General features: G+C 46.3%; 2 non-coding genes across 2 annotated transcripts; one reads left to right on the forward strand and one right to left on the reverse strand.

Moving 5' to 3' along the window:
* Positions 1-2,921: 2,921 nt before the first annotated feature.
* On the forward strand, positions 2,922-2,994 carry trnak-cuu (transfer RNA lysine (anticodon CUU)). Its single transcript has one exon. It is a non-coding gene; the product is annotated as a tRNA-Lys (tRNA).
* A 439-nt stretch (positions 2,995-3,433) lies between these two features.
* On the reverse strand, positions 3,434-3,516 carry trnal-cag (transfer RNA leucine (anticodon CAG)). Its single transcript has one exon. It is a non-coding gene; the product is annotated as a tRNA-Leu (tRNA).
* Between the last annotated feature and the right edge of the window lie 8,579 nt (positions 3,517-12,095).

A 12,095-nucleotide genomic window follows, 5' to 3' on the forward strand; every position in this document is an offset into this window, starting at 1 on the left:
GACCTGGGGGTCCTTGTGCATGAATCCCAAAAGTTTAGTTTGCAGGTGCAGCAGGTAATCAGGAAGGCGAATGGAATGTTGGCCTTCATTGCGAGAGGGATGGAGTACAAAAGCAGGGAGGTCTTGCTGCAACTGTATAAGGTATTAGTAAGGCCGCACCTGGAGTACTGCGTGCAGTTTTGGTCACCTTACTTAAGGAAGGATATACTAGCTTTGGAAGGGGTACAGAGACGATTCACTAGGCTGATTCGAGAAATTAGGGGGTTACCTTATGATGATTGATTGAGTAGACTGGGTCTTTACTCATTGGAGTTCAGAAGGATGAGGGGTTATCTTATAGAAACATTTAAAATAATGAAAGGGATGGACAAGATAGAGGCAGAGAGGTTGTTTCCACTGGTAGGGGAGACTAGAACTAGGGGGCACAGCCTCAAAATACGGAGGAGCCAATTTAAAACCGAGTTGAGAAAGAATTTCTTCTCCCAGAGGGTTGTGAATCTGTGGAATTCTCTGCCCAAGGAAGCAGTTGAGGCTAGCTCATTGAATGTTTTCAAGTCAAAGATAGATAGATTTTTAACCAATGAGGGAATTAAGGGTTACGGGAAGAGGGCGGGTAAGTGGAGCTGAGTCCACGACCAGATCAGCCATGATCTTATTGAATGGCGGAGCAGGCTCGAGGGGCTAGATGGCCTACTCCTGTTCCTAATTCTTATGTTCTTATGTTCTTATAACACGGCGATGAGAATTGTACAGTGTACTGCAAGTGTGGTCCAAAGAAAGTTTGATACCAGTTCAACAGAACTTCACAACTTTTCAACACTATCCATCTTGAATTAACCCTTGGTGCTCCATTTTCTTTTTATGCATGTATAACCCGCATCACGAACTTTACTGTTTATTTGTATTTCTACTCTGAGATCCCTTTGCTCCTCGACCTCACTTAGATTCTTATTCTCACGTAGTATTTGACCTTATCTTTCTTACCAAAGTACATGACCTCACTCTGTCTGTGTTGGATTGAATTTGCCAATTCAATGTCCAGTCTACAAGATTATTAATGTATTGTTGTAGTTTGTTGCAGTCCTCCTCAATAATGTCTATCAGCCCCACCCCAATTTGGCCTCATCTGAAAGTGTAGAAATTGTTTTTTTGATTCCAAAGTCTAAATGGACAATTTAAATTGTGAACAGCATTGGTCCCACACTGATCCTCATGGGAGCCCACTTTACACCTTCTGCACTCAGAATAACAGTCCTTTACTTCTGCTTTCTGTCTTGGGGTCAGCTCGCTATACATTCCACGACTTGTCCCCTAACACCGCAAGCTCTGACCTTATTCATTATCCTAATATGTGGTACCTCATCAAAGACTTTTTGGAAATTTAAGTATATTATATCGACCACATTACCCTGGTCTACTCTCCCTGTTACTTCTTCAATGAAATCAAAGAAGTTGGTCAAGCAAGACTTTTGCTTTTGAATCCATGCTGATTATACATAATTATATTTTTGGTTTATAGATATTCTTCTATTCTCTACTTTAGTAGGGATTCCATTATTTTCCTGCCACCGAAGTTCCACTGACTGGTCTATAGTTCCCCGGACATGTTCTATCTTCCATCTCAAATATAAGTATTACGTTAGCTATCCGCCATTCCTCTGACACTACACATTTTTCAAACTGATCATTAAATATTTGTAATAGTGCTCCTGCTATCTCTTCGCTGAATTATTTTAAAGTGTATGGATGTAATCCATCCAGACCAGAGGTTCAATCCTCCTTTCATTTGGTTCGTTCATTTAATATTTCTCCTCTTTACTTATTGCAGTTATATAATTTCCCATACATTATTCCACCGTCATGTCCATCTGCCCTGTGTCCCTGGTAAATACAGAGGCAAAGTAATTATTTCATATTTTATGTAATTTTTCCATCGCTTCATGTGATTTAATATTGTCCATCGATTTGTGGCCCTATTCCCATCCGACATTCTTTTTTAAATGAATGTGCCTGTAGAAAGTTAGATGAGCGATTATGTTATTGGCCACCTAATAGTGGGAAGGATAAAGAGGTGTAAATTTAGGTAAAATGCAGAAAGATTCAAGATCTGTCGTGATAATGTGGGACTTCAACGTAAACTGGGAAAATAACCATGCAAAGGGAAAATGCAGGGGAGGATTTCCTGAAATCTGTATTAGAACTTTCTCCATCAGTATGTTTCCAGCACAATGGGGAAGAAAGCAGTTCTGGATCTCGGAAATGGATTAAGTAGAACATGTTTCTGTGGAGGAGCATTGAGGAAACAGTGATCACAATATCATTAGGTTTAGAGTAGTTATGGAAAAGGAGAAGGTATAATCATGTGTGAAAATACCCAACTGTAGGAGGACTAATTTTATGAGTTGAAAGGGATCCGGCCCAGGTAGATTGAAACCAAAGATTTCTCGGTAAAACAGTAAATGCACATTGGGAGACTTTCAAAAATGAGATAGATCGGGTAACGACTAGACACGTTCTCATGCAGGGTGCAGAAATAGCATGATAGCTAGCTACAGCTCGGTGGATGAATGAAGATCAACTAAAACACAAAAATGGAAGCTTGTGATAAACTTCAGGCTCATATTTCAGCAGAGAACCAAGCAGAATACAGAATGTACAGAGAAGGACTATCAAAGGAGGAGGAAGTAGAATCAGCAGAAAAACAGGATATTCGCCCATAGTACTTATCTGTGGAAGGACACACTTGCCTTGGAGGTGGTGCAACAGAGGTTCAACAGATTGATTCCTGGGATGAGAGGGCTGTCCTATGATGAGAGATTGTGTAGAATATGCCGATTCTCTCTGGGGTTTCGAAGAATCGGAGGTGATCTCGTTGAAACGGACAATATTCTGAAGGGGATTGACAGGGTAGATGTTGAGAAGCCTGGCTAGCTCAGTCGGTAGAGCATGAGACTCTTAATCTCAGGATCGTGGGTTTGAGCCCCATGTTCGTCGATTACAGTTCCTTAAAATTTATGTTGCTTTCACAGGAAAACATCATTAATGAACCCATTTTCTTCTTTTGCACAATGAAAGAAATGCGAACTGAGGGAGAGCTGATAATTTAATCATCTGTTCTGTGCTCTGCATAAGAACACAAGAACCAGGAGCAGGAGTCGGCCATTTGGCCCTTCGAGCCTGCCTTCTTTTGCACTGAAACAAATTATAACCGTGAGTTTAAATTAGCAGTGCGGGATATTTATCGGGCACCTTTCAATGCTTCACAAAACCATTCCTTTCGCTACAGCCACCCGGGATCGTTTCCCGGTTTGGGAAGTAACTTTGATATCACCGTTTGTAATTGAAGTGGAGTAATTTTATTATGTTGGATGGATGTCCCAAAGCACTTCAGAGTGGTGTTAAAACAAATGAGTTTGCAATTAAAAACACTGAATGTCAGGAGTGGGATTTGAACCCACGCCTCCAGAGGAGACTGCGACCTGAACGCAGCGCCTTAGACCGCTCGGCCATCCTGACTGTGTGATGCTTCAGTTACAAGTTATTACTCAGGAAAGTTTCAGACCGGGTGCTTGTTCAGTGTTGCTGGAAGGCCCAGTGATCGGGATATCCTCTCCCCGGGGGTTTTCCTGAGCCTGTGATCGGTGCACGGGGAGGTTTGGCCCAGGTCTGAGGTAGCTTGCATCCCAGGGATGGACAATAACCCTCTGAGCTCTGGAACTGGGGAAGAGCGAATAATTAATGAGCTGTTTGTGGGTTTCAAATGCAACTTAGATCTGATGGTATAAACCGATAGTGTTGTTTCACAGAATGAAAGAAATGCAAACAGGGACAATCGAAATTTCAATAACTGAACTTTAATAATTAGTGAAACTTTAACCCTTGATGAAGTTTTATCCCCGATCTGATTTTACACACTCTGTATTTGAGTAGATTAGTTTTAAAATGTTCATTGCTCATGCGACAGTGTACCCTGGACTGCTTTTGTTCAATTTTATTGCAGACAAGTTTTTGCTTCACAAATAATGTTTCCGCCCAGGCTCGCAACAGAGACCTTTCGCGTGTGAGGCAAACATGATAACCGCTACACTACGGAAACTGCTGCTTAGCTCAGTGCCCAGAGAGAAGTGTTCAGCAACAAGCTGAAATGCTCAATCCCTCTCTCTGCAAAAAGTTCCTTTCACAAACATTTTCTGACCAGAACTGCACCAAACAACAATGTTCTCCTTTCAAAGTCATTAAACTCCCCAATTTCTACATCTGCAATTTTAAGGACAAGGACTGAAAGCGCTTTGCAATCAGAAAATTGCCGGAAACCCTTGTGGTTAATGACAGGGCTTTTGATGGTTGATTTCCGTACACACCTTGTGTTATGTATTTAACCCTTGGCCACCTGTATCACACCACCACCAGAGGGCCGACCTGTTGGAGTCCCAAGGGATTCCAGCATCCATTGGGAGCACGGTATATAAGCACTCTGAAGTCTTATTAAAGGAGCGAATGTCACACTTACTCATTGTTCACAGTACTCAGTTTCATTCTTTATTATGAGCGTATCAATTGGCGACGAGACAACGAACAACCACGCGAAAATGCAAGTAACAGTTGGTATAACTTGATAACAGCACAGCTGGCAATGGTTGCGGAATATATTCGTGCAGCCAAAACGCACAATGACAACCTGGAACTGCACGGCACCGAATCCTCAGGGAAAAACAATTAAAGGCTTTGTCCCTGAATGGGCTACGATCCACCAACCTTGCAGAACGCACTGATCCATTGCACCACAGAGACTGATAGATGCACATATTGCAAGACATCCCTGTGATACCTTCACAGAGCACAGCACACACAGCTTCCTAACATGCAGGCTGCTCTCTCGGAACTCTCCGGAAAGAGCCTGTTCTGTTGAATGATTAACTGTACAGTTGCAGTACACAATACGTCCACATCCACAGTGTGGCGCTACAAGCATTACATGCTGACAGACATTACAATCCCAAACCAGGGTGTCAGTCAGTTAAAGCTTCAGATTGCTCTGACCGGGATGGAACTTGTCCACTCTCAGTTGTACTTTTCCCAAATAAAGGGTGGGACATTCATTGTGGATGCGTGGAAGCAGTCTGCTCCCGAACACTGCAGACACTTCCATGTCACCGCCAACCAGCTCTCCCGCAACCGGTGTGATCTACCTTCCAGCCTTCCGGTGCCTTGTCTGTGACGAAGTATTCTGACTGTCCCGAAGCCGGTATCCTTTGTCATCAATCGGGTTTTAAGTTGTTTCGGTAATTTTTACCTGCTGGACAGTCGAGGCACAAATTGTCGAGTGGAACACTTGCGTGGACCCCGGTTTTCTAGTGGTTGATTTTCCTGGTTGGGTCCGTCGGTCGCGGTGGTCCGGTTGATGCCTGTTACCAAGTCAGTTGGTATTGATGTTCCACTGATTGGTTTTTTGAAGTTCTTTTCTCCGATGTCGTGATGTCTCTTCCTGTGTTATCTCGCCGTGTGCTCTCGATCTTGATCTTGTTGTTCCAAAGTAATGGTCAGAAAAATAGGTTGCTCTTGGTACGATAGGCCCCCAGTTATACTCTGAGAGGCTGCTTAATCTTCGTGCCAAATCTAACGTTTCTTTTGTTTAAGTTTTGCTGCCCATTGATTTAAGTGGTCTTCTTTGTATAAGTTTTGGCGGACTAGCTAACTGAGACTTGATTAAATGTTTTAATCTGGTGTTGATAGACTTTGGGATGGTGATACTCCTTATTTATGAACTTGTCCATTGTAATAGCACTGCTTTGGCTTCGGGAAGTCTGAGCTGAGCCAGATATTTCTATACATGTTGAAAAGGTGTTGGAATATGGATGTGATATTTGGGTCCTGTGGGTAGGGTGGATAATGTTTCTTCCGTGGTCGATTGTTTAAATGCTAATGTTTTCTGGGAGTCTGACTATGGTTAAAGAGCTCCCCCAGACAAACTGATTAGCTACAATATCCAAACTCTAAATCCCACCCCTCTGTCACTGCAGCTTTTCCCCACAGGCCCAAACATGCCTTTTAACATCCCAAACTTGGTTAAGAATTGTACATTTCCTCCATATGCTTTTTAGAATCCCAAACTTTAAGTTTAATAGTCCTAAATCGAATTTCCTTTTCAGTGAGTCCAAACACTGGGGGGTTTCCATGAATTTTGGAATCTACATTGGCAGTCCCTCGGAATCGAGGAAGACTTGCTTCCACTCCTAAAGTGAGTTCTTTGGTGGCTGAACAGTCCAATACTAGAGCCACAGACCCTATCACAGGTGGGACAGATAGTCGTTGAGGGAAGGGATGGGTGGGACAGGTTCTGCTGTCGACACTTGATTTCTGCATGCACTCGGCGTTGAGACTCGAGGTGCTCAGCGCCCTCTCGGATGCACTTTCTCCAATTAGGGTGGTCTTGGGTCAGGGACTCCTGGGTGTCAGTGGGGATGTTGCACTTTATCAGGGAGGCTTTCAGTGTGTCCTTGTAGAGTTTCTGCTGCCCACTTTGGCTCGTTTGCCATGAAGGAGTTCCGAGTAGAGCACTTGCTTTGGGAGTCTCGTGTCTGGCATGCGGACTATGTGGCCTGCCCAGCGGAGCTGATCGAGTGTGGTCAGTGCTTCAAAGCTGGGGATGTTAGCCTGAATAAGGCTGTTGATGTTGGTGCATCTGTCCTCCCAGGGGATTTGTAGGATCTTGCGGAGACATCGTTGGTGATATTTCTTCAGCAACTTGAGGTGTCGACTGTACATGGTCCATGTCTCTGAGCCTTACAGGAGGGCAGGTATTACTACAGCCCTGTAGACCATGAGCTTGGTGGCAGTTTTGAGGGCCTGGTCTTCAAACACTCTTTTCCTCAGGCGGCCGAAGGCTGCACTGGCGCATGGAGGCTGTGTTGAATCTCGTCGTCGGTGCCTGCTCTTGTTGATAGGAGGCTCCCCAGATATGGGAAGTGGTCCATGGTGTCCAGGGCCGCGCCGTGGATCTTGATGACTGCGGGGTAGTGCTGTGCGGTGAGGACAGGCTGGTGGAAGACCTTTGTCTTACGGATGTTTAGCGTAAGGCCCATGCTTTCATACGCCTCAGTAAATATGTCGACTATGTCCTGGAGTTCAGCCTCTGTATGTGCGCGGACGCAGGCCTTGGTGAGGCCTCACCTGGAATATTGTGTACAGTTTTGGTCTCCTAATCTGAGGAAGGACATTCTTGCTATTGAGTGAGTGCAGCGAAGGTTCACCAGACTGATTCCCGGGAGGGCAGGACTGACATGTAAAGAAAGACTGGATCAACTAGACTTTTCTTCACTGGGATTTAGAAGAATGAGAAGGGATCGCAGAGAAACATATACAGGTCTGATGGGATTGGACAGGTTAGAGGCAGGAAGTATGTTCCCGATGTTGGGGAAGTCCAGAACCAGGGATCACAGTCTAAGGACAAGGGGTAAGCCATTTAGGACCGAGATGAGGAGAAACTTCTTCACTCAGAGAATTCTGAACCTGTGGAATTCTCTGCCACAGAAAGTTGTTGAGGCCAATTCGTTTGATACATTCAAAAGGGAGTTAAATGTTGCCATTATGGCTGAAGGTATCAAGGGTATGGAGAGAAAGCAGGAAAGGAGTACTGAGGTGAATGATCAGTCATGATCATATTGAATGGTGGTGCAGGCTCGAAGGGCCGAATGGCCTAATCCTGCACCTGTTTTCTTTGTTTTTATGTTTCTATGTTTCTATGCAAAGCACAGAAAAAAATGGTTGAAGTATCGACTCTGCCTCAGTTAGCATTTCTTTCATTGTGCAAAAGAAGGTGACGGGTTAATTAATGATGCAATCCCGTGAAAGCAACACAAAAGTTGAACAAAAAAACATACGGTGACTGGCAGGTGAGCACTGCTTCTGACACCCGGTGGGAATGGGCGGGGATTTTAAAGCCCCTTGTATTGTGAAACCTTCATATCGTCAAACATTTGCGATGTGCTGTATCGACCTCGTGACGCAACGGTAGCGTGTCTGACCCCAGATCACGTCGAGGTCACTGTTCTTCAGGGTAATTCGGGAATTAATATTTTCTTTGCTGTTTGGCAATAACCAGACCCTTGCTCCAAGGTCTGTCTCACTGTTTCCCCGGTGTCAGACAGAGATACGCCTGCTGCCCTCATTTATTTCATGTGTCAGGACACAAAAGTTCAAAATAAACCTGCAGTTGGCCACATATAGCCCTAAATAGTCAGGATGGCCGAGCGGTCCAAGGTTCTGTGTTTAGGTCGCAGTCTCCTCTGGAGGTGTGGGTTCACATCACACTTCTGACACTTCCTGTTTTTAATCATTAAGTGAAACTCATTGTTTGACACCACGACCAACGCCTAAAAAGTGGGATTTTGCAGTCCACCTGCTCGCTTAACACTTCCGTCTGACCTGGTGCTGAAAGTGGAGATGTTTCCACAGTGTAGCGGTTAACACGTTCGCCTCACACGCGAAAGCTCACCAGGCGGGATTATTTTCTGGAGCTTTCTCCTCATGCATGCTCAGGGACGAGTTTGTTCTCCTGTGAAATGTCATAAGATCATAAGCATGTAAGGATTAGGGGCCAGAGTAGGCCATTCGGCCCCTCGAGCCTGGTCCACCATTCAAGAAGATCCTGGCAGTTCCTCGACAGCAAGTTTAAACATCTGGGGCGGAGCTGTAATCAACGACAGAAAGGTGCATTTTGTAGAAGCCCAGCTAAATCAGTCAGTAGATCATGAGATTCTAAATCTCAGGGTCAGAGGTGCGAGCCCACGTTGGGTGATTATTTTTCATCGAATTATATAATCAGAAGTTTACAGCACGGAAGGAGGCCATTTCGGCCCATCGTGACCGTGCCGGCCAATAACAGGCTCTCCAGCCTAATCCCACTTTCCAGCTCTCGGTCCATAACCCTGCAGGTTACGGCACTTCAGGTGCACATCCAAGCACTTTTTAAATGTGGTGAGAGTTTCTGCCTCTCCCACCATTTCAGGCAGTGAGTTCCAGACCCCCACAACCCTCTGCGTGAAGAAATTTCCCCTCAAATCCCTCCTACACTTTCTACCAATGACTTAAAATTTATGCCCCATGGTTGTTGACCCCTCTGCTAAGGGAAATGGGCCCATTCTGTCCACTATATCAAGGACCCTCATAATTGTATACACTTCAATGATGCCTCCCCTCAGCCCACTTTGTTCCAAGAAAAACAACCCCAGCCTATCCAATCTGTCCTCATAGCTAAGATTCTCCACTCCCGATAACATCCTCGAAATCTCCTCTGTAAGTCTCCAGTGCAATCACAGTCTTCTTCCTGTAAAGTGGTGACGAGAACTGCACGCAGTACTCCAGCTGTGGCCTAACCAGTGTTTTATATTCAAGCATAATCCACCTGCTCTCTTATTCTAGGCCTCGGCTAATAAAGGCCAGCATTCTGTATGTCTTCTTAACCAGCTAATCCACCTTGCCTGCTACCTTAAGGGATTTGTGGACATGCACTCCCAGGTCGCTTTGTTCCTCTACAATTCTTAATGTCCTACCATTTAATGTTTAATCTCTTTCTATTGTGCCTGTAAGCACTCAAGTAATGACTCCATGAGGCAAGGTATTGTACTTGAACTGTGGTGACCTTCGTTCATTTATTGCAGTTCCTGAGTGAGGATACAGTATGGTGAGCTCCGTTTTATACCTGGTTACCTGTCGTGTACCGGTGACCCCGAGGTCTCCACCAGTTGCACCCTCTGGTGGTACAGGCATAGTGTATACAGTGTGAAGTTACATCCAGTAGTCTTATGTAACTGTACATTGAGTGTACAGGGAGTATACTTATATTAAACAGACACAACATCACTCTCCACTTAGTCTTGTGCCACTTGCCTTTGCATTGTGTGCTCTGGCCCGAGACTTGAGTGCCCAAAGCCCTTGCACCTTGTCAATGCTTTGGCTTGGTTCTCTCCCTGTGGACCCCCAAGTCCTTATTACCACGACATTGGGAAATGGTCAGCATTGGATGGTTGGAGGTTGCAGTGGGGGTTGTGTGGGTTCTGGGTGTGATCCATGTGTGTCCATGGCTACATACATCCATTCCCCCGCCCCATACATAGACCCTGTGTGTGGCTCAACACCTGCATGTGCAGACCTGTACAGACAGAAAGAACAAAAAAACATCGGATTAGTTACATCACTGTTTGGGTTCTGCAGTAGTGCAACAAGTACATTTTACAGGTAAGGTACATACGTGGTATCACAGTCTTGCCCCTGGGTTGTGTAGGTGCAGGTGGGTGAGGACACTAGTTCCAGAGTAACCAGATTGTGTCCAGGTTGTCTGATGGCGGAGCTGTGTCCCCTGCCAGCTGGGTGGGCTCAGATCGCTCACCTGGCTGAGTCTCAGAGCCTTTGCCGTTGCCTAGTGATGGGCAGAGCCACAGGAGTGTGTGGCCTCTCTGTCCTCCTTTGAGGGCTGCGGTGTCTCCCCGCTGCTCTTCAGCGATAATGGGAGCCTGGTCATCCCAGGTCCCGTTGGGAGGTCAGGAGGGTGCTATCCGCTCGCTCCCAGTACTGGCCCTGGTGGCCAGAGAGTTAGAGCCGATCGGGGGCAGGGTACCGGTAGTGGTGACTTTGCTGTCCGCTGATCACTGGGCCTGCAGCTGGTATGCTCCCTCTGTGTGTGGCCACACTCCCTGGGGTATCACATTGGTCCCGGAGGGGCAGGCTACATGGTCGCTGGACCTGGGTGCTGACGGGAGGTTGCCCTTGGTTTTGTCGGCAGACATGTAAATCCCAGCATCGCACGTCATCACTTCGTTTACTCTCACAATACATTGGTTCTGATCGCAAGTGCCTGACTTATCATGATTAGTTACATTTACAAACTTGAAATTGTCAGTTACATCTTTTACATTTGTATCACCATCATCGCTGTATAAAGAGTGGAACTGTCCCTTTAATTGTGATGGGTTGCCGGTCTCCTTTAAGAGGGTCTTTCAATCTTTACCCCAATCCGGTTCGCCGCTCGGCATCACGTGTTGCTCCCTTGTGGTCTGGCTGCCGCCATCTTGACTTCAGGTCCTTCACCTCGTGGTTCAGACGCCATCTTCTTTCTCTCCATGACGTAGGCTGCGGTGATCCTTTTCTCCACAGGTTCTGCCACGGAAGACAGGAAGTTATCTTCTGCGTGAATTTTCTTCTCCGGAGTACTGCCACTGGAGCCTGGAAGGTGAGGTCTGGTTGTTTGGGCTGGATCATCTCGCCGTTGGGTTGAGCTGTCTGTGTCGTCGCCGCACAGTCGAGTTGGGTGGTTGGTTTTTCAGGTGTTGTGCTGGATCCAACTTCGGGGTCATAGGGGATGTCGATCGCTGGAGGTTGGAGCTATTCCCAGCTCCAATTGATCTTTTTCATCCACCTTCTTCCTAATAGCTTTGGACCATCCCCAGCAACGGTCCACAAAGGTAACCTTTGCATCTCGCCGCCATGGGACACCTGGACAGCCACGCTGCCAACGACTGGGATGTATCGTTTGTGTAGGTGAGCAGTTTCACTTCGATCGGGATCATTTTAGGTCGTTCGATTGGATTGTCCCAGAGTTTCTCAAAGGCTGCCTGATTCATCAGTGACTGGCTCGCCCCTGTGTCCACCTCCATCATGACTGGAACATCGTTGACTTCAACTTCCATTTTCAACGGGGAATTCTCGGTGGTGCAGGTAAACACTCCGTACACCTCATCGTCGCTGGACTCCGGATGATCAGCCAACTCTTCATCGACTCGGTGAGTATGATTTCTCTTGCATATTCGCTGGAGGTGGCCCTTCATGTTACAGCCTTTGCAATTATAGTCTTTATAGCGGCACTGGTGGGCCCTGTGATTTCCTCCACAGTGCCAGCATGGGGTTGGCCGATTGGCCACATGTGGCGGACTCAGGATTGTGGGACTCGGGGTTCTGTTCTCTCTTCCCTGAGAGAGACTGCTAGCAGCAGCCCTGCCTCTAAAAAGCACCTTTTGGTTCACAGTACTTGCCGGGTTAGAGTCCTGGGGGTGAGACATCCACTTGGAATCGCAGGCCGAGATCATGAACGCCTGGCTCAC

This window comes from Pristiophorus japonicus, chromosome 20 (assembly GCF_044704955.1).
Source record: "Pristiophorus japonicus isolate sPriJap1 chromosome 20, sPriJap1.hap1, whole genome shotgun sequence".
NCBI classification, from domain to species: Eukaryota; Metazoa; Chordata; class Chondrichthyes; family Pristiophoridae; genus Pristiophorus; species Pristiophorus japonicus.